General features: G+C 40.6%; 1 long non-coding RNA gene and 1 pseudogene across 2 annotated transcripts; one reads left to right on the plus strand and one right to left on the minus strand.

Moving 5' to 3' along the window:
- Positions 1–45: 45 nt before the first annotated feature.
- Gm28282 lies at positions 46–14910 on the minus strand (annotated as a pseudogene).
- On the plus strand, positions 10414–17081 carry Gm41929. Of its 2 annotated transcripts, XR_878435.1 has the most exons (5): positions 10426–10469; positions 14610–14762; positions 15674–15743; positions 15836–15964; positions 16989–17047. It is a non-coding gene; the product is annotated as a predicted gene, 41929 (long non-coding RNA). The 2 variants fall into 2 exon arrangements; XR_878434.2 differs by lacking the exon at positions 14610–14762 and having other exon boundaries at positions 10414–10469; positions 16989–17081.
- The last annotated feature ends 1959 nt before the right edge of the window (positions 17082–19040 follow it).

The following is a 19040-nucleotide window of genomic DNA, read 5'->3' on the forward strand; positions in this document are numbered from 1 at the left end:
CCCTGTCCTGCCCTCCACTTCCCCACATCCACTCTTCCACCCATTCTCTTCATCAAAAGGGAGGTCTTCCATGGATATCAAGCCCTAACATATCAAGTTGCAGTAAGAGACCAGGCTCATCCTCTCCTATTGAGGCTACTTGAGGCAGCTCAGTAGGAAGAAAGTGCCCCAAAGGCAGGCAACAGAATCCTGAGACAGCCATTCTCCTTCTCCTTGGGGCTGTTAGGAGCCCCAAGACAGACATACACAAATGTAACATATGTGCAGAAGGTATAGGTTATCCTCATGTAGGCTTCCTGGTTGGCAGTTCAGTCTCTTTGAGCACTTGTGGGCTCAGATCAGTTGATTCTATAGGTTTTCTTGTGGTGCCCTTTTCCCCTCTGACTCCTACAATTCTTCTTTCCCCTATTTTGCAGGATTTCTCCAGGCTCCACCTAATGTTTGGCTGTGGGTCTCTGCATCTGCTTCCATCAGTTGCTGGGTAATGCCTCTCAGATAACAGCTATGCCAGGTACCTGTCAAGAAGTATAGCAGAATATCATTAATAATGTCAAGGGTGGGCTTTCTCTCATGGCAGAGGTCTCAGGCTGGACCAGTCCCTAACTGGATATCGGCATATAGAAAAATGCAAATAGATCTATAACTGTCATCCTGCACAAAATTCAAGTTCAAATGGATCAAAGTCCTCAGCATAAAACACTAATGGGATACAAATGTAAACAGAGAATTCTCCACAGAAGAATCCCTAATTGCTGAGAAGCACTTAAAGAAATGTTCAACAGCTTTTGGATGGGGATAACGAGAGGACAAGTTATAGCTACTAGTATCTCCCAGCTTATATGGTGAATCCTCCAGGATTTGCCACCAAAGGATTTAGATTTAATATGGTTTACAAGATTAGGATTCTAGTTGTTATGCCCAACAATTGAGTTACCATTGTTTTTTAACTAAGTTTGTGTGGTGTTTTTCTTCACAAGACGGTTCACCTGGGTGGTATGGCAGCAAAACATGGGTTTGCCAGGTGTGTACCAAAAAGGCAGTGGGTGTTTTGAATCATGGGGGTAGCATGGTAGCACCCTGCCAGTGGGAATTTAGAGCTGGGTGGAGACAATTAGGAGCTCTGAGTCAGAGTCTCCACGAGATAAGAACTGGCTGGAAAGACTGCCGGGGTTGACAGTAGCTGGGTGAAGCGAAGAAACATGCTGTACTTTATTTAATATTTCCCTCAACAGTACCTGTTGGTCTTTGTCCTGGTTTTGAGGTCATCACCATACATGTCCCTGGCCAGATTTTTACTGGGCCTGTAGATGCTCTGAGCCATATCTTTGCCACCTTTCCAGGCCTGATCACAAACACTGTAAATTTTATCTTCTCTATCTGCAAATCCACTGCCATCCCCTATGGAAAAATGAATGACACCAAATAAAAAGGTATAGTTATCCAAAGCTGAATCTGAATGCTTAGGAGTTAATAGTCCCATCTTTACAGCTAATTATAAAACCTCAACTGCAACATTTATGTAAAATAATAAACAAGTATAAACTTCTTCATACACATTTGAGTTCTTACTTAGAGACTAAGATTAAATCAAGGGATTTGTTGTCGTGATAGCCCTGGTGTTGCTTTTATTTTGATGCTAATTCTACTTTCCTAGGAGGGGTTGCAGACAAGGAGTGAATCACATACATAGATGACTTCTTGTGAACCTTCTCCCCACCTTAACTTGTAAAATAAAGGCTGTAGCCAATGATTGGACAGTGGAAGGGAAGGTGGAGCTGAAAAGTTTGGGGGAGAAGAGAGAGAGAGGTAGAAAGGAAGGAAGGAAGATGGAGGAGGAGAAAGACAGTACAGATTCTACCAAGCTTTAAATAGCCACAGGTAGCTATGAATATCATAAGAGGATAGAATGATTTGGATAACTTCTCTAATCTAGGTGGGCAGCTTGTATCATTATCAATTGTCTCTGAAATTATTGTGTGGGCATCTTATGAGTTGAGAATTTATTGATATATAAATCTGACTGATTAATTAAAACCATGACAAAGGATGTTTAACATTTCTTTTTTGTTTTATTAGATATTTTCTTTATTTACAATTCAAATGCTATCCCCTTTCCAAGTTTCATCTCAGAAAATCCTCTATTCTTCCCCTGCTCCCCAACCCACCTACTCCGGCTCTCTGTCCCTGGCATTCCCCTATACTGGGGCATAGAACCTTTGCAGGACCAAGGGCCTCTCCTCCCATTGATGACCCACTAGGCCATCGTCTGCTACATATGCAGCTGGAGCCATGAGTCCCATCATGTGTTTTCTTTGATTGGTGGTTTAGTCCCAGGCAGCTCTGGAGGTATTGGTTAGCTCATATTGTTGTTCCTCCTATAGGGCTGCAGATTCCTTCAGCCCTTTGAGTACTTTCTCTGGCTCTTTTATTGGGGACCCTGTGCTCCATCCAATGGATGACTGTGAGCATCCACTTCTGTATTTGGCAGAACCTCTCAGCAGACAACTATATCAGGATCCTGTCAGCAAAATCTTGTTGGCATATGCAATAGTGTCTGGGTTTGGTGGTTGTTTATGGGATGCATCCCCAGGTGAGGCAGTCTCTGGATGGTCCTTTCTTCAGGCTCTGTTCTGAACTTTGTCTCTGTAACTCCTTCCATGGGTATTTTGTTCCCTCTTCTAAGAAGGAGCGAAGTAGCCACACTTTGATCTTCCATCTTTTTGAGTTTCATGTGTTTTGCAAATTGTATTTTGAGTATTCTGAGCTTCTGGGCTAACATGCACTTAACAGTGAATGTATATCATATGTGATTGGGTTACCTCACTCAGGATGATATCCTCTAGATCCATCCATTTGCCTAAGAATTTCATGAATTCATTGTTTTTAATTGATGAGGAGTACTCCATTGTGTAAAAGGACTACATTTTCTGTATCCATTCCTCTGTTAAGGGGCATCTGGGTTCTTTCCAGCTTCTGGCTATTATAAATAACGCTGCTACGAACATAATGGAACATGTGTCTTTATTACAAGCTGGAGCATCTTCTGGGCATATGCCCAGGAGTGGTATTGCTGGATCTTCAGGTAGTATTAGGTCCAATTTTCTGAGGAACCGCCAGACTGATTTCCAGAGTGGTTTTACGAGTTTGCAATCCCACCAGCAATGGAGGAGTATTCCTCTTTTTCCACATCCTCACCAGCATCTGCTGTCACCTGAATTTTTGATCTTAGTTATTCTGACTGGTCTGAGATGGAATCTCAGGGTTGTTTTGATTTGTATTTCCCTGATGATTAAGGATGTTGTACATTTTTTTAGGTGCTTCTCAGCCATTTGGTATTCCTCAGTTGAGAATTCTTTGTTTAGCTCTGTGCCCATTTTTTTAGTAGGGCTATTTGGTTTTCTGGAGTCCAACTTCTTGTGTTCTTTATAGATATTGGATATTAGCCCTCTATAAGATTTAGGATTGGTAAAGATATTTTCCCAATCTGTTGGTTGACATTTTGTCTTATTGACAATATCCTTTGCCTTACAGAAGTTTTGCAATTTTATAGCAAAGCTCTACTTCTCTGTTTTCTCTCTGTGTCTGTCTCTGTTTCTACTACCCTGTCAACCCCCTTCACCATAAATAGAGCATAATCTCTGTTCTATACAAAAAAAAGAAAGAAAGAAAAAAGGGATCAATTCGCATTCTTCTAAATGCTAACTGCCAGTTGAACCAGCACCATTTGTTGAAATGCTGTCTTTTTTTCCACTGGATGGTTTCAGCTCCTTTGTCAAAGATCAAGTATGGGTTCATTGCTGGGCCTTCAATTCTATTCCATTGATCTACTTGTCTGTTGTTGTAACAGTACCAAGCAGTTTTTAATCACAATTGCTCTGTAGTACAGCTTGAGGTCAGGGATGGTGAATCCACCAGAGGTTCTTTCATTGTTGAGAATAGTTTTAGATATCCTTGTTTTTTTTTTTTGTTATTCCAGATGAATTTGCAAATTTCTCTTTCTCTCTGAAGAATTGAGTTGTAATTTTGATGTTACAGCTAAGTGACAAGAAGGGGTCAAGGGAGGATGCATGGATCTCACTGACAAGGGGAAATGGAATGGACATGGGTGGACAGAGTGGGTAGAGGACTGGACAGGACTGGGGATTTAGATGGAACAAGTGGAATGAGGTTGATGGAGGAAGGAAGGAAAGAATACTAGGAGAGACTAGTGAAAACTCGCTGGCATCTATGGGGGTAACCTTCATTTTGCTAAGACAACTAGCAGTGGGGAATATGGAGCCTGAACTGGCCATCTCCAATGAAGACTTCCAATGAAAGCATTGGGACACCAATCCAGCTATAACATTTTTGAATGGACCATGCAACACCTATAAAAGAAAACATTTAATTGGGTCTGGGTAACAGTTTCTGAGGGTTAGTCCATTATCATCATGGTTAAAAGCATGATGACCTCCTGGTAAACATGCTGCTTGAGAAGCAGCTGAGTTCTACTTCTGATCTGTAGGCATCAGGAAGAGTATGGCACACTAGGTTTAGCTTTAACATCTGAAACCTAGAAGTCCATCACAGTATTTCCTTCCACAAAGTCACACCTACTCCATACCTCATAATAGGGACATTCCTTTTGAGTCTGTGGGGGCTATTTTTGTTCAAATCATCATAGCCAGTAATTGAAATAAATCTAGATGTCCTTCACCACATGAATGGACAATGAAAATATAATACATTTACACAATTCAGTATTACCCAGCTGTTGTAAAAAAATGACATCATAAAATTTGAAGGCAAATGGATGGAACTAAAAATATTATCCTGAACAAGGTAACCAGGCCCAAAGATAAATATGGTATGTATGTATTCACTTATAAGGATATAGTAGCTTTTAAGTAAATGATAATCAAGCAAAAACAAAACAAAACAAAATAAAACACCAACCAACCAACAACAACAACAACAACAAAACTAGAGAGAGGAGGGCATCTGGGACTAATGGAGTTATCTCCCTGAGATGGGGAAATAGAATAGATTGTATGGGCAGATTGGGGTTGGGTGGGGACAGGAGCATGGCTAGAATGGAGGATCACGTTTGGAGGCGATGGGTTAGAGGGAGACGGTATTGGGAGAGAAAACTGGATGGTGTGATTTGGGGGTGATGTGAAAACCTAGTATAGTGGAAAAGTGGAAACTTCCTGTAATCTATGAAGGTGATCCTAATAAAACCTTTAAGAAAAGGGAGGGTATGGAATCTCAACTGTCCATCTCTTATAGCTCTATCCAAGGTTTCTAGTGGTGAGACTAGAGTGTATATAGTTGAATTGTTGGCTAAAGGGATTCCATGGAAGGTCTAAAACAACCCAGGCTAAGGCAGAAAGCTCCTCTCCACAAAATGACAGCAGGGCACTGTCAGTCACAGTTAGTGACTAATACTGTTGGTATTAGTGCCAAGGACAACACCCATACAGCTCACTGACCATGGAGAAGTGGAGCTGGTGGCAACACAGAACCCTCACCCCTATGTTATTACAGTCTGTACTGGCTAGTTTTGTGTCAACTTGACACAGCTGGAGTTATCACAGAGAAAGGAGCTTCAGTTGAGGAAATGCCTCTATGAGATCCAACTGTAAGGCATTTTCTCAATTAGTCATCAAGGGGGAAAGGCCCCTTGTGGGTGGGACCATCTCTGGGCTGGTAGTCTTGGGTTCTATAAGAAAGCAGGCTGAGCAAGCCAGGTGAGGCAAGCCAGTAAGGAACATCCCTCCATGGCTTCTGCATCAGCTCCTGCTTCCTGACCTGCTTGATTTCCAGTCCTGACTTCCTTGGTGATGAACAGCAATGTGGAAGTGTAAGCCAAATAAACCCTTTCCTCCCCAACTGCTTCTTGGTCATGATGGAATAGAAACCCTGAATAAGACAGAGTCTTTTTTTTATGCAGAAAAGTATTATGCAGGCTACAGAGAGAATCATGGACAACAAACCAACCACAAAACCTTTAACTTAAAATCTGCCCTGCCTGCCAAGTATGCTAGGGCAATGGTAAGAAAGCATGCGTGGGAGTGACTGACCAATAGCTAAGATATTCATCTAAAATATCTAAGATTTTATCAAAGGCCCACTCCACTAGAGGAAACTCACACATGTAACTGAGTGACCAAGAATCAGAGACTTCATACCCAGAGATAAATCGTAAAGACTATTCATGATATTCTGCTATATTAATAGATTAGTGTCTTATCCAGTAATCAACAAAGAGGCTTCTTCTAGTATCAGATGGGAACATGTGCAAAGACCCACAGCTAGACATTATGTGGAGAGTTTAAATTGGAGGTCTCCAGCAAATCCCTCCTCCTCTCAGAGGTCAGAGAATCCTGTGAAAGAAGAGGTGGAATTATTGTAAAAGACAGAGAAGTTGCAAGACACCAAGGCCTTCTGAACCAACTGAGAAAGTTTTTATGAACTCACAGGCCTACATGAGCCTGTATTAGATCTTCTGCATATATATTATAGCTATTATTAGCTTAGTATTTTTATGAAATGCCTGACAGAACCAGTGGGTCTCTGGCTCCTGTGGCTGCTCTTGGGGCTCTGTTACTCCTTTTGGGATGCCTTGTCCAACTTTGATATGACAAAATAGATTTATTCTGATTTTGATATCAATTTGAGCAATTTACCTAACAATGTTCTGTTATTTAATATTTTAATTTAATTATGACAGCTTATTGTTCTATGCTTTATTCTGTTGTGACATAATGTCTCACTGTGTAATAGAAGCAAGCTTTAAGCAACAGTCATCTGCCTTAACCTCTTGAGTGCAAGAATTTTAGACATGGGCATCTACACTTGGCTATTTCACCATATTGTACCCACATTTTTGTGAATCTTTAAACTTAATTATTACTGTTAGTAAATCAGAAACTCATTCATATTAAAGTATATAAATAAATAAAGATATTTTTTTAAAAAATTTAAAATTATTCCAGATTCCACATGTCCCAACTAATACATCTAACCTACACCCTCCAGGCTTTCACACCCCTTAACACCTATGGTAAAAAAAAAAAAAAACAACAACAACAACAAAAAAAACAAACAAACAAAAAAAAAAACTCTCCTTGTGGAATACCAAATGAGCATTCGGCTTCATTTACTTCTAGTTTTAATGATTTCTACTTTTTCACAACTTAGGTAGTTGAGAGAAAATATGTTGCATATTATTCACCATGCTACAGAATTTTAAAGCAGAGATGTTTGTAGATTAACTGTTATGCAATATTTGTAAAAACTGAAGAAACTTTTCTCTTTCCGATAGCTTGAGATTACTATTTTGTGACATAAGACTATATGAATTACATTTATGGATTAAAATAGTCCTTGTTTCTTATTTGTTATCAAATAAAATATAAGGAGATACCCTTGTTTTCAAAGTCTACCAATATATTGCAATTGGCACACGTCTTTATGATGCGTTCCTAGTTGTTATTCTGCATTAATTATTTATTTTTCCTGTTTCACACAAATTCTCTTCCTTTGCTTAGTTGGTTAATCTGCCTAGCATACCTTTCCCATGATCTCTACATGATCCAGGTGTGACATCTTACATAAAAGTTCTGTCTTAGATAATGACAGCATTTTTCTCTTTGGAGCCTTGAGCTCTTTTAAGAATCCATTTTCCAGATGGGCATAGAGCCAACATTTGGAAGAGAGGGCTGAGGGAGAGAGGTTCCCACACAGGCAAGAGTAAGTGCAGATGAACAGAGACAGTCTGTGATTTTAGAGCTTTATTATAGAAAGGCAGAAGGAAAGAGAGAAGGTAGAGAGAGAGAGACTGGCCATGGCCAGGAGGAGAGAAGGGGGAAAGAGAAAGAGAGAGAAGAAAGGCTAGAGAGTAAGAGGGAGAGAGAGGAAGAGAGTGAGAGGAGAGAGTAGAGTAGAGTAAGGGGAGTAAGAGGAGAAAGAGCAAGAGAGGCGAGAGTGAGAAGGGCCAAACAACCCCTCTTATAGTGAACTGTTTTATCTTACTGTTGCTAGGTAATTGGGAAGGAGTCTAGCCTGAAGGTCAGAAGCTTGGGACATTGCCTAGGTGACTACTAACCATGTTTCTCTTGGGGGGCTGAGGGGGCAGAAACTTTGATAGGAGCCAGAGTTCCAGGAGACATGAGAAAACTCTTTGCATCCCATGTAGGTGATTATCACCACCTGGGTCCTGGGGTTCAACATCTCAGCTCTACTGGAGACCAGACTGTCTGTGCATAGCCGAATGCCCCACAAGGAGGCAGATCTCCAGTTCCAGGCCAGCCTGATCTACAGAGTAAGTTCCAGAACAGTAAGAGCTTCCCTACCATCCTGTCTCAAAATCAAACAAACACAAACGCAACAAAACCAATTCATTTCTTTTTTTATTTTATGATACTAACTTTTTATCTCCCATATGTGAACTTTTGCATGCCTCATTGCCCAGGCTTCTCCTTGTTAGCTATGTGACTTTGAACTCTCTGTTGCACACCAAAGAAACTTTTACATAGAGAAATTTAGTATTATAGAAATTAGTATTATATTGACTTTTGAAGAATTATATAAAGCTAAGTCCAAAAGTCAATGTCTCTTGCCTTAACAACACTGCCTTTGTAAGCTAGGGCTCAGCTCACCTGTACCCACAGAGCCAAAAGGAGCCCAAAGAACAGCAGAAACAATGGGACTTGGTTGTTTACTCAAAGAAACTTTTGCATGGAAAAATATTGCTGTAAATCAACAATATATATTCAAAATTTCAAAATCCATGTAAAAATTTTTATTGGGAATTCTGACACTTTTCTTAATGCTTCGATTATAGAGAACTTTTTTCCTTGAAAAACTGTTCAGTATTTTAAGATCTTATGTAAGATTTCCACAAATAAGTGCGTACTTCAAATAAAATTCAACAATTTTTGATCTGATGCATAACACCATTTTTCTTTTTCCCACATTGCACTTAGCAAAATGTTGATTTAATGTGTTATTTTTCCTAGTTCATGGAGTCAGTGTTAAGTTAGAATATTTATTTCTGTTCATTTTGAGTCTAATTGCTTTGGAAATGTAGTTGAAACAACCTTGAGATTTTAAACTCTTTGTGAACCATGGAACAATGATTACTGTGCTCAAGTCATGAAAGAAGCAAAGCAAAAAGCTCAATTCTGTTAGCTTGTGACTCAGAATTCAGTGTTCTGAGCTTAACTTTGCAACAGCTTTTGTATGTTGTAAAGAACTCTGTAAGTGAAAGTTTTCTGACTCCAGAATGGAGGAGCAGAGTACCTGACACTTATGAGGAACACAAGACTGTTCAGTGAGGGAGTGACAGCTCTGGGTCTACAATGAGAAAGGTTTAGAAAAGTCTGCATGATTTAATGTCAACTTATAGCTTCACTGCCATTCAATTGCAAATATCAGACCTTTCCATGAGAACAAATTTCATGCTAAGAGAAGGAGAGATGAGACCCAGGAGTGTGGAGTATCTGACGGCATTTGTGGAAAGGAAGCAAGGGTCTGGTGGAGCTGCCACCCTGTAAACATGTACATTCCAGTCTTCATGAGCGATGGCCAGGAAACCAACACTTTGTGTTGCTTTGCTTCTTCTTCTTTTTTTTTTCTTTCTTTTTTATTTTTTTTTTTTCATTCAGAGGTGGGTGTGATTCTCCCTCAGCAGCTCAAGAGTGGGCAGCCATAGAGTGGATTCCCAGAACAAGGACACTGAGAGCCTGGCAGAGTTTTAGAGTAATAGGGCACGAGTCTGTTCACTTTGCTGTACTTTTCCTGCCTGAAATTTGTAGCCTTCTTCAGCGTTACTGGGGTATATATCAAATTTCTAAATGGTGCATTACACTGGTGGATCTCAGTCTTCTAAAGCAGCAGCCTGTTAGTGCACTTCTTCATGTTGTGGTGACCCCTGATCAAAAATCAGCTTTGCTGCTAGTTCAAAGCTGTAATTTAGATATTGTTATGAATCATAATGTAAATATTGTTATGCAGGACACCTGATATGCGATGTGCATGATGACATTATCTTCAGTGGATGTTTGTATTTAATATATCTTTAAACTCCTCAAAATTGACATTTGTAATAATTATTAAGTCATTGGAACAGTTGAATCAGAGAAGTGTCCTTATAAAAGAGTCACATAATTAGTCACCTCTTGGAGGGCATCCATTGTGTTATATACATTGTGTATAGGTGTGTCTCCCTGTATTCAACTGTTAAATCTGTACCACCAGAGAGCAAAATGCTAGCAAGATGATATCAATGGACCATCACAGATCTCATATGTTGTAAATATTTGTTCTTCCTTACCTGCCTAAAGCAATCTAGAACTTTTCCTGATTGGTTGTAATAAAGAAAGAATGGCCAGTAGCTGGGTGGGAAGTAGAACTTAGAACTTCTTGGCAGAAAGAGGACCTACTAGGAAAAGAATCAGAGGCGGGGAGATTCAGCCAGTGACATGGTGAGGAACTAATGGACCAAAACAAAACAGAGTGGTAGAGCTGGCCACGTGGCAGGATGTATTCAGGCCAGGATTGTTCAATTTAGAGTAGCCAGGAGACTGCCTAAGCTAAAGGCCAAAGCTTTAAAATATTGAAAAGCATCTGTGTCATTATTTATATAGCTGGAGGGTCGGAGAGAGTCTTGCTATAGTCACCAGAATCAAGAGTGGGGTTTACAGTACCTGCAATATTTCTTTCCTAGTGGATAAGAATAGAAGAAAGAAGAACTACACTTTTTACCATTTTGTTTTGAAATTATAATATATTTACTTTATTTCTCCATTTCCTTTCTTTCCTTCAAACCAGTGGTCCTCAACCTTCCTAAAGCTGCCACCCTTTAATATAGTTCTTCATGTTATGGTGATTCCCCAGCCATAAAATTGCTTTCATTGCTACTTCATAACTGTAATTTTGCTACTATGATGAATCATATTGTAAATATCTCTGTTTTCTGATGGTCTTAGGCCATCCCTGTGAAGAAGCCATTCTACTGTTGCAGGAAATATTTAAAAAGGCACCATCCTATGCTAGTGCCTGCTATTCTCTTGCCCCAATGATCTTGATACCTCCATGGCTAACTCTATGTATCGACAACCCATTTCCCAGGTCCTTTGCTGCAGATTCTGCTCACACTCCCAGCCATCCACCCCTGTGGTCAGCAGTCCCAAATCTCAGCAACCTGGTAAAATCAAAACTCTAGAGGCTTGGAATGTAAAAGTCAGATTTATATCAGTAAATTCTCACTCCACAAAACACCTACACGATGAACTCAGAGCCAATTGATATTGATATAAATTGCATGCCTAGATAAGTCAAATTGTCCTGTAATTATCTATCTCTCATAAGATTTTCTTTTTTTTTTTTTTTTTTTTTTTTTTTTGGCGATTTTTTATTAGGTATTTAGCTCATTTACATTTCCAATGCTATACCAAAAGTCCCCCATACCCACCCACCCCCACTCCCCTACCGACCCACTCCCCCTTTTTGGCCCTGGCGTTCCCCTGTACTGGGGCATATAAAGTTTGCATGTCCAATGGGCCTCTCTTTCCAGTGATGGCCGACTAGGCCATCTTTTGATACATATGCAGCTAGAGTCAAGAGCTCCGGGGTACTGGTTAGTTCATAAGGTTGTTCCGCCTATAGGGTTGCAGATCCCTTTAGCTCCTTGGCTACTTTCTCTAGCTCCTCCATTGGAGGCCCTGTGATCCATCCAATAGCTGACTGTGAGCATCCACTTCTGTGTTTGCTAGGCCCCGGCATAGTCTCACAAGAGACAGCTACATCTGGGTCCTTTCGATAAAATCTTGCTAGTGTATGCAATGGTGTCAGCGTTTGGATGCTGATTATGGGGTGGATCCCTGGATATGGAAGTCTCTACATGGACCATCCTTTCATCTCAGCTCCAAACTTTGTCTCTGTAACTCCTTCCAAGGGTGTTTTGTTCCCACTTCTAAGGAGGGGCATAGTGTCCACACTTCAGTCTTCATTTTTCTTGAGTTTCATGTGTTTAGGAAATTGTATCTTATAAGATTTTCATAGCTACCTGTGGCTATTTAAAGCCACACGGAACGTGGATTGTCTTTCTCTTCCTCTATTTTTCTTCCTTACCCTCCCTGTCCTCTCTCTCCAATTTCTAAAAATCTCTGCCTGCCTTCCTTTTCCACTGCCCAATGACAGGCTCTTACCTTACCTTGAGCCTGCCCTCACCTACATATAAACATCAATCTACATTTTACCCCAAAGGGGTTGACACCCCTGGGTTGAGAACCACTGCATCATACATTACAAAGACAAAGACTCGCACACGTTCTAGTGACGATTACAAGGTGACAAATAGACCCCTGTTAGCACATGCAGGCAAGAGCAATTCTAGTTGTGGAACAAGGGAAATCTCATTTCTACTTTAATACTTTTCATTATGAAGAACAAGAGAATAGAAATAAATAGAGAGTGAGGTTTATTGTAAGGTTTGTGATCAATCCAAAGGACCCCTTCCCAGAGTTCTCTTATCCTTGTTTCTTAGGTTCTTCTTAAGTAATTACAATGTAAATCTTATTTATGTATTTTACATACACATACAAAAAAACCACACACACACATACTGACATACACACACTCACACACACTCAAACACACTCACACACACTTTAACATTGTTTTTTAAACATGGTCCTAAATAAGAACAGTTACCACAGGAAGGATGGAGGATAAAACAATAACTTTATATATTTAGAAAAGAATTTAAAACAATGTTCAAAAGCTTGTTGTTTTTAGGCCAAAGAGGGCTAAAAGACCATCATCCAACTGACATTAAGAAGATTCATTTCTGAAGGAATGTGACAGGTGCAGGTGATTTCTTACATGTCTGCATTCCAACTGGGAATTCTGTAATCTTTCAGAATCCCTGGGACACATAATGGCACAAATGGCTGGTCCCCAGTTTGTAGTGATAACTTGTGTCTGTATGAATGTGGCACTGGTCAATAATAAATCTGACAGCCTATGGCTTAGGCAGGAAATAAGAGGTAAGACATCTGGGAGACAGAAAGAATTCTGGGATAGAGTAAAGAATAGGAGATTCGCCTAGGAAGATGTGATGAGGCAGAGATAGACTGAGTCATGATACCTGAGCACAGGTAATTAGCCACGTGGCAGAATGCCAACTAGAATAAATGAGTTAATTTAAATTATGATCTAGTCAGTGAAGGGCCTAGCTACATAGCCAAGGTATTTTTTAAAATATTTTTTTATTATGTATTTTCCTCAATTACATTTCCAATGCTGTCCCAAAAGTCCCCCACACCCTCCCCTCCCACTCCCCTACCGACCCACTCCCACTTTTTGGCCCTGGCGTTCCCCCGTACTGGGGCATATAAAGTTTGTGTGTCCAATGGGCCTCTCTTTCCAGTGATGGCCGACTAGGCCATCTTTTGATACTTATGCAGCTAGAGTCCAGAGCTCCAGGGTACTGGTTATTTCATAATGTTGTTCCACCTATAGGGTTGCAGATCCCTTTAGCTCCTTGGTTACTTTCTCTAACTCCTCCATTGGGGGCCCTGTGATCCATCCAATAGCTGACTGTGAGCATCCACTTCTGTGTTTGCTAGGCCCCGGCATTATTTCTAAATATATGTTTAAGTCAGACCTATTTCTGGGACCGTGGAGCTTGGAGGAAGAACCAGACTTAACTTCTACACCAGTTAATACACAGGTTTTATTACCCCTCAAGCAAATGCCCATCTACTTACCTGTGCATATCTGCTTACTGCTGTCAACATCCTAGCCTTGAATGAAGATCCACAGTGTCAGGTCTGCTTTCCACGGCTCTGTTCTCGTGCCTGGCTCAGTGCCCAGCTTCCCATGGATGCTCTGCTTCCTGAGTATTTGTCCCGTGAATGAACGAAGGTCATGGGTGCCCATTATTGTCTGTGTAACTTCCCTACTTTGTACTGTAATGTCTGAAGAATCCACATTTGGAAGCATACTCTAAATGGGCTCTTTTGTCGTATTGTTGTTGAAAGGGGCCTTGGTTTCAAGGGCTTAAGCTCATTTTCACCAAAAGGATATGAAGAAGAGAAGTGTGAAGACAAAGACTCCTGCTCAGCGTTTGACTGACATTCTTTTCTGGAATGCTAATAAGCCAGCTGAGAAGCCGGAGTCCTTGATGTGGTGCCCAAATTGGTTTGAAAAGGAGTGGAGTGACCCTTGTAAATGAGTTTAACTTGTGCTTTCACATGGATAGGAAATGTCAGTTTGCTGTCATCTGGGCTGCCCTGTGCAGCTCTTCATGTTCTATATGTCATTCCTCCCCTGGATTTCCAACAACCTCAAAAAAGACCTTAGAAACACACAGCTGTGATGAATGCCACGCCAGCTCCTCTTCCTCTCTTTACCTTTGCTATACTCAGTGTCTGTCCTTGTCACTCCCCAAAGTGCATGACTATTCTTGAGAAAAAGGATGTCCTGTATTGCTTTGGTGTCCAGACTGTGACCTCTCCCTACTCTCTAGCTGTGGAGCACAGTGGCACTGAGACTTTTGGGAAGCCACAGTGGACTCTGAGAAGGACAGGCACCTTCTGAAGTGTGATTCATCTTTACAGTTGCCTGATGGTGAGCGAGCAAGCGAGTGTTGTTGATATATATCCTCAGTGTTCTGTTCTTGAAGTATATCCTGAAACACCACGACTGACAGCTTCCTGTCATTGAGGCAAAGTCCTGATCTTGTCACTCATGCCGGAAGCCCAGGCCTGCAGGTATTAGCTCCTCTTGCCCAAAATCAAAGATTGAGCTCATAACTTTTCCTCAGTCCAGGTCACAGTGTTGGTAAGACCACTTGGGAGACACAATGTACATTACAGATATTTTTAAGCACCAAAGGCTTATTTTCTTATTCTCCCTTTCTCTGACCCCTTCTCACCTTTAAATAAAAAGAAAAAGAAGACATTCATACAATAGTGTTTGATTATTAATAAAGTCTTTCTTTAACACAATCCACAAATCCTACATATAAATAGATGTACAATTGTACAATTTTAGACAAAAATAGAATAGATGTTTTCAAGCACAAAGGCCAGTAATTATAGTAATTTTCTATTTCTTGGTTCTCTGATTGCCCATACCTCCAGATAGCTTCAAATGTCATTTTACAGCTTTTGGTATGGCTTCACTGATGGCTTTCAACCTTCTGTTAAGTATTGACAATTTACCTCTGAATGGATGGCAGTGTAATAGTATTATTCAAATGGGAGAAAACAAGAGTCATTTTACAGTTGCTTTATAGACAGGGATGAATAATCCACGCAAGCAGTTATGGTGAAAGATGCACAGGAGAGATGATTGTAGCCACTGAGAGATAAAAAACAAACTGTGCCATTCCCTCTGCAGGGCTCTTGCATAAAGGTATAAAAGCAATTATACAAAGCTGACATTTCTCCTCCTGCACACATCATGGAAAGTGATGGATAAGACGCCACTGTTTAAAAGAGTAATAGGTGGGGTAATTCCTGGTGATAGTTGCCTGCTAAAAGGACCACACATTCCACCTTCCATTGCTACCAGGCAAAGGAGCTGTAAAAGAAAGGGATTGTTGAAGGGAACACAATGTAGAAATATTAGTCATTTTCTCCCCTTTGAAAGTTTTTCTTTCTTTTTTTTTTTCTTGTAGGCATTTGTCATCCATGCACAAGGGTGACAGGATTACCCACTTGCTGTGCATAAACAAGGTCTCTCTCAAGGTCAGAGCAACTTTCTTTTTTTCTGCCTTCTGTCTTTTTTTAATCCAGTACCACAATAATTTAATAATTGATTCTGTGTGTGCTCCCCTCAGTCTCTTTCCTCTCACAGGCAGTAGAAAATGAAGGCACCTCCAGATCTTCACATCTCAAACCATGTTGCTGAACTCATCCCATTTGCCAGCTGAGTCCTCCCCCTAGGCGCTCCTCTGTCAGGCAGTCTGGTGTGTAAGACATACTGCCTTTCTGTATTTCTACTAGTGGAGATTCAGCTCTGCTACCCACGCCCTATGTTTACTTAGTGATGAGCCATTATGTGACCTTGTAAATGACATTTCCAGACACATTGCTCAAAGACAGTGACTACTGGTTGCATTTGAATGGTAACAGTGACTACTTGTGGCTCTCCTTTTCATATGACCCTGGGGACCAGAAGTACTAAAATTTTGGTGACTTCTGTGCTTTCCCTTCCCATTTATCTATTTGTTTATTTGTTTATTTATCCATCCATTCATTCATTCATATTTTCCTGACCTCTTCCACTCAAGTTTAGAATCCCTGAACACTAACCTAATAAATCCTCTGACTCTTCTCCTTGCAAGCACAGCCTTGCTATTTTAGCCCTAAGTTGTGACTAATTTTTTTTTTTTAACAGCAGAATGACTTTCCACTTTTAAATTCAACTAATTTTCCAATTTGTCAGGACTTAGTGATTATGACTTGATTGTCTTTCTCGTCCCTCTGATGGCCATGCTCTTTCTTCTACTTACGTGCATTTGTATGCTAGCAGCCTCCTACTTATTAAGAGTTCATCTGTTCCTGCTGCTTATTCTCCACCCGAAGTTCTAATCCTCTGTTTGTGACAACATAATCATTTCCACCGCAACCAATTGTGTTGTAGCAAAGCAGGGATTAGGCTTCAGGTGGGAAATAAGCAACAAGGGGCCTTCGAACTCAGAAGACAAAGCCGAGTGCCATTTATATGCAAATCCCCTCAAAGGTGGAGAGGAGAGTGGGAGGAGCCAGGCTAACAGCAGAGAATAGTAAAGAAAAAAGAAGCCTGTTTTGCTTTCAATAAATTTACATACATACATACACACACACACACACACACACACACACACACACACACACCCCACAGCCTTTTATTTTCTCCTTTCTGGAAACTCAGCGGTCCTTTGCTGTTTGATTGGTCAGTCCATTTTGAGTCACCCACTGATCAGCTGATTTATTCATTTTTACTTCCAGATATACAGCTGTTAAAAAGGAGTGATTATGGTTTGAGTGCACTGGTGAGTGAGGGCTCTGAGAAAGGACTGAGAAAGAACTGCTTGGTGAAAGGTACTTTCTTTTTCTCACAGTAAACTCCAAAAGGACTTTTCAGACTGGGGGATTGGGGGAGGGGAGCAGAGCATCAGGACAGTGTGCTCCTGTGTTATTCTCTTTTGACCCTAGTGTAATAAGAGGATAAATGTTACCTTGAGATTTCATAAGCAAAGATTATGAGGAAATGCAAAGTCAAAAGGTAGCTGAGGCATGCAAGGCAAAGGAACAGTCTAATAAGTTGAGACTCCATTTGGAGTGGGCTACGAACACACCTGTCTTCTAAAAATACACCTAACAAGTTAGGACTGACACCTGCATCAAGTCTCTCCTTCCAACAGTGGGAAAAATCTCTTCTCTAGTAAGCACAAAAAATGCCCTTCCAAGCATATCTCAGAAGTTATCTAGTATGGAAGGTTGGCTGCTATAATCTGGCCTAGACCATTGCATGTGTGTGCTATAAGGCAAATTGTCCTACGAGTGGACATTTTTTGATGCAGTAGATATGTTCCAAGTGTCTAAACCATGTGATGATTAATTTTGATGGTCAGTTTGAAAGAACTTGGGGTCATCTGCTGTTGTAGTAACAGTAACAGAAAACTCGAAAATAAACAATCAAAAACGCATTTCCTTTCCATCAAAAGAATGGAATCTCTGACATAGAGGGAGGACCAACACTCTGACTAAGGTGACACCCTAGGATGGCACAACCACCTTTACAGCATGTTAAGGAGATAGGCAAAATAATTATCCCACTAGTGAGGTGGTGTGCTAGTGAGGTGGTGTGCTTGTCCCTCCCAGAACTCTCAACCAGCACAGTTGTTTAAAGACCTGTTTCTGTAAAACTTTAACAGCTTGCCCACTTTTCTGAAATGCCTAACCTTTCTTTTCTCCTTTTATCTCTGTTCTGTCCATAACTGTTCTTCAGCTTTCTTCTAAATCAGTCAGACCCATATTTCCCTGGTTGTTTGTTGCAACTCTTGCAGATCTTCCCCCAAAGTTTGAGTAACACAAAGACAAAACTTCTAGGCAAGTAGGTGGATCGTTTAACTGAGGGGAGACACATCCAGAGTGTCTGTGAGTGAAATTGTCCCATGGACTATGTCCTGTGTGGAAGATAAAGGAGAAAGCCAGGGAGCTGCAGCATCCACCTCTCTGCTTCCCACTGTGAGTCCAACTGGCCAGATGCCTTTTTCTCTTAACAACATAGCTGAGAGTCACTTCCATGGTCACCTTTGCAGTGGGGATGGAGTATGCCTTCAAAGAGTGCTGCCATGAGAAAAGGGCTGAATTTAGGACCCTTTGTTTGCACATTGAAGCTTACTGGTGTTTGTCCTCATTATCTTCTGGCAAGATAGTAAAAGAGTCCATTCCAAAGACTGACTCCAGAAGAAAGTCAACTCATTCCAACAATCAACCTGACTCATTCCAATTCTCCAAGTTCTTTCTTGTAATCTATACAAATTCTGGGGTATTAAAGAAAGGGCCCAAGAGATATATACATACAGGTAGCACAGAATGGACACAGCGGGTTGTTTTTACATGCTGATTCATTTATATTTGAATGGAAAACAATCACTGAAGAAAAAGTCCATGAACTTGGGAAAGGGGGGATTGGATTTGGACAGGATAGGAAGGAGGGAAATAAAGGCATAAATGATGCCATTATATTCTAATTAAATAATAATAAAAGCGAAAGGTCTTTTCTCCCTATCTTGGTAATACCTGCACATCTCATGTTCAGCTCATTCACCCCATTAAATGCCTCTCTCGTGCTGTCTTGTAACAGTTCTTTCCCCTGTATAATAATGCTGCAGGCAGAAATAAGTTTCTTCTTACCTAAATTCAGATCTGCTCCGACAATGACATGTACAAATTCAAATAGGTTTTCTAAAAGACTTGAATTGACAACCTCAAATTCAGTTTTCTTCAACATAATTCTCTCTCTGAATGCAATATGAACAAAGAAATAGCCTT

The sequence above is a fragment of the Mus musculus genome, chromosome 1 (genome assembly GCF_000001635.26).
Source record: "Mus musculus strain C57BL/6J chromosome 1, GRCm38.p6 C57BL/6J".
Lineage (NCBI taxonomy): Eukaryota > Metazoa > Chordata > Mammalia > Rodentia > Muridae > Mus > Mus musculus.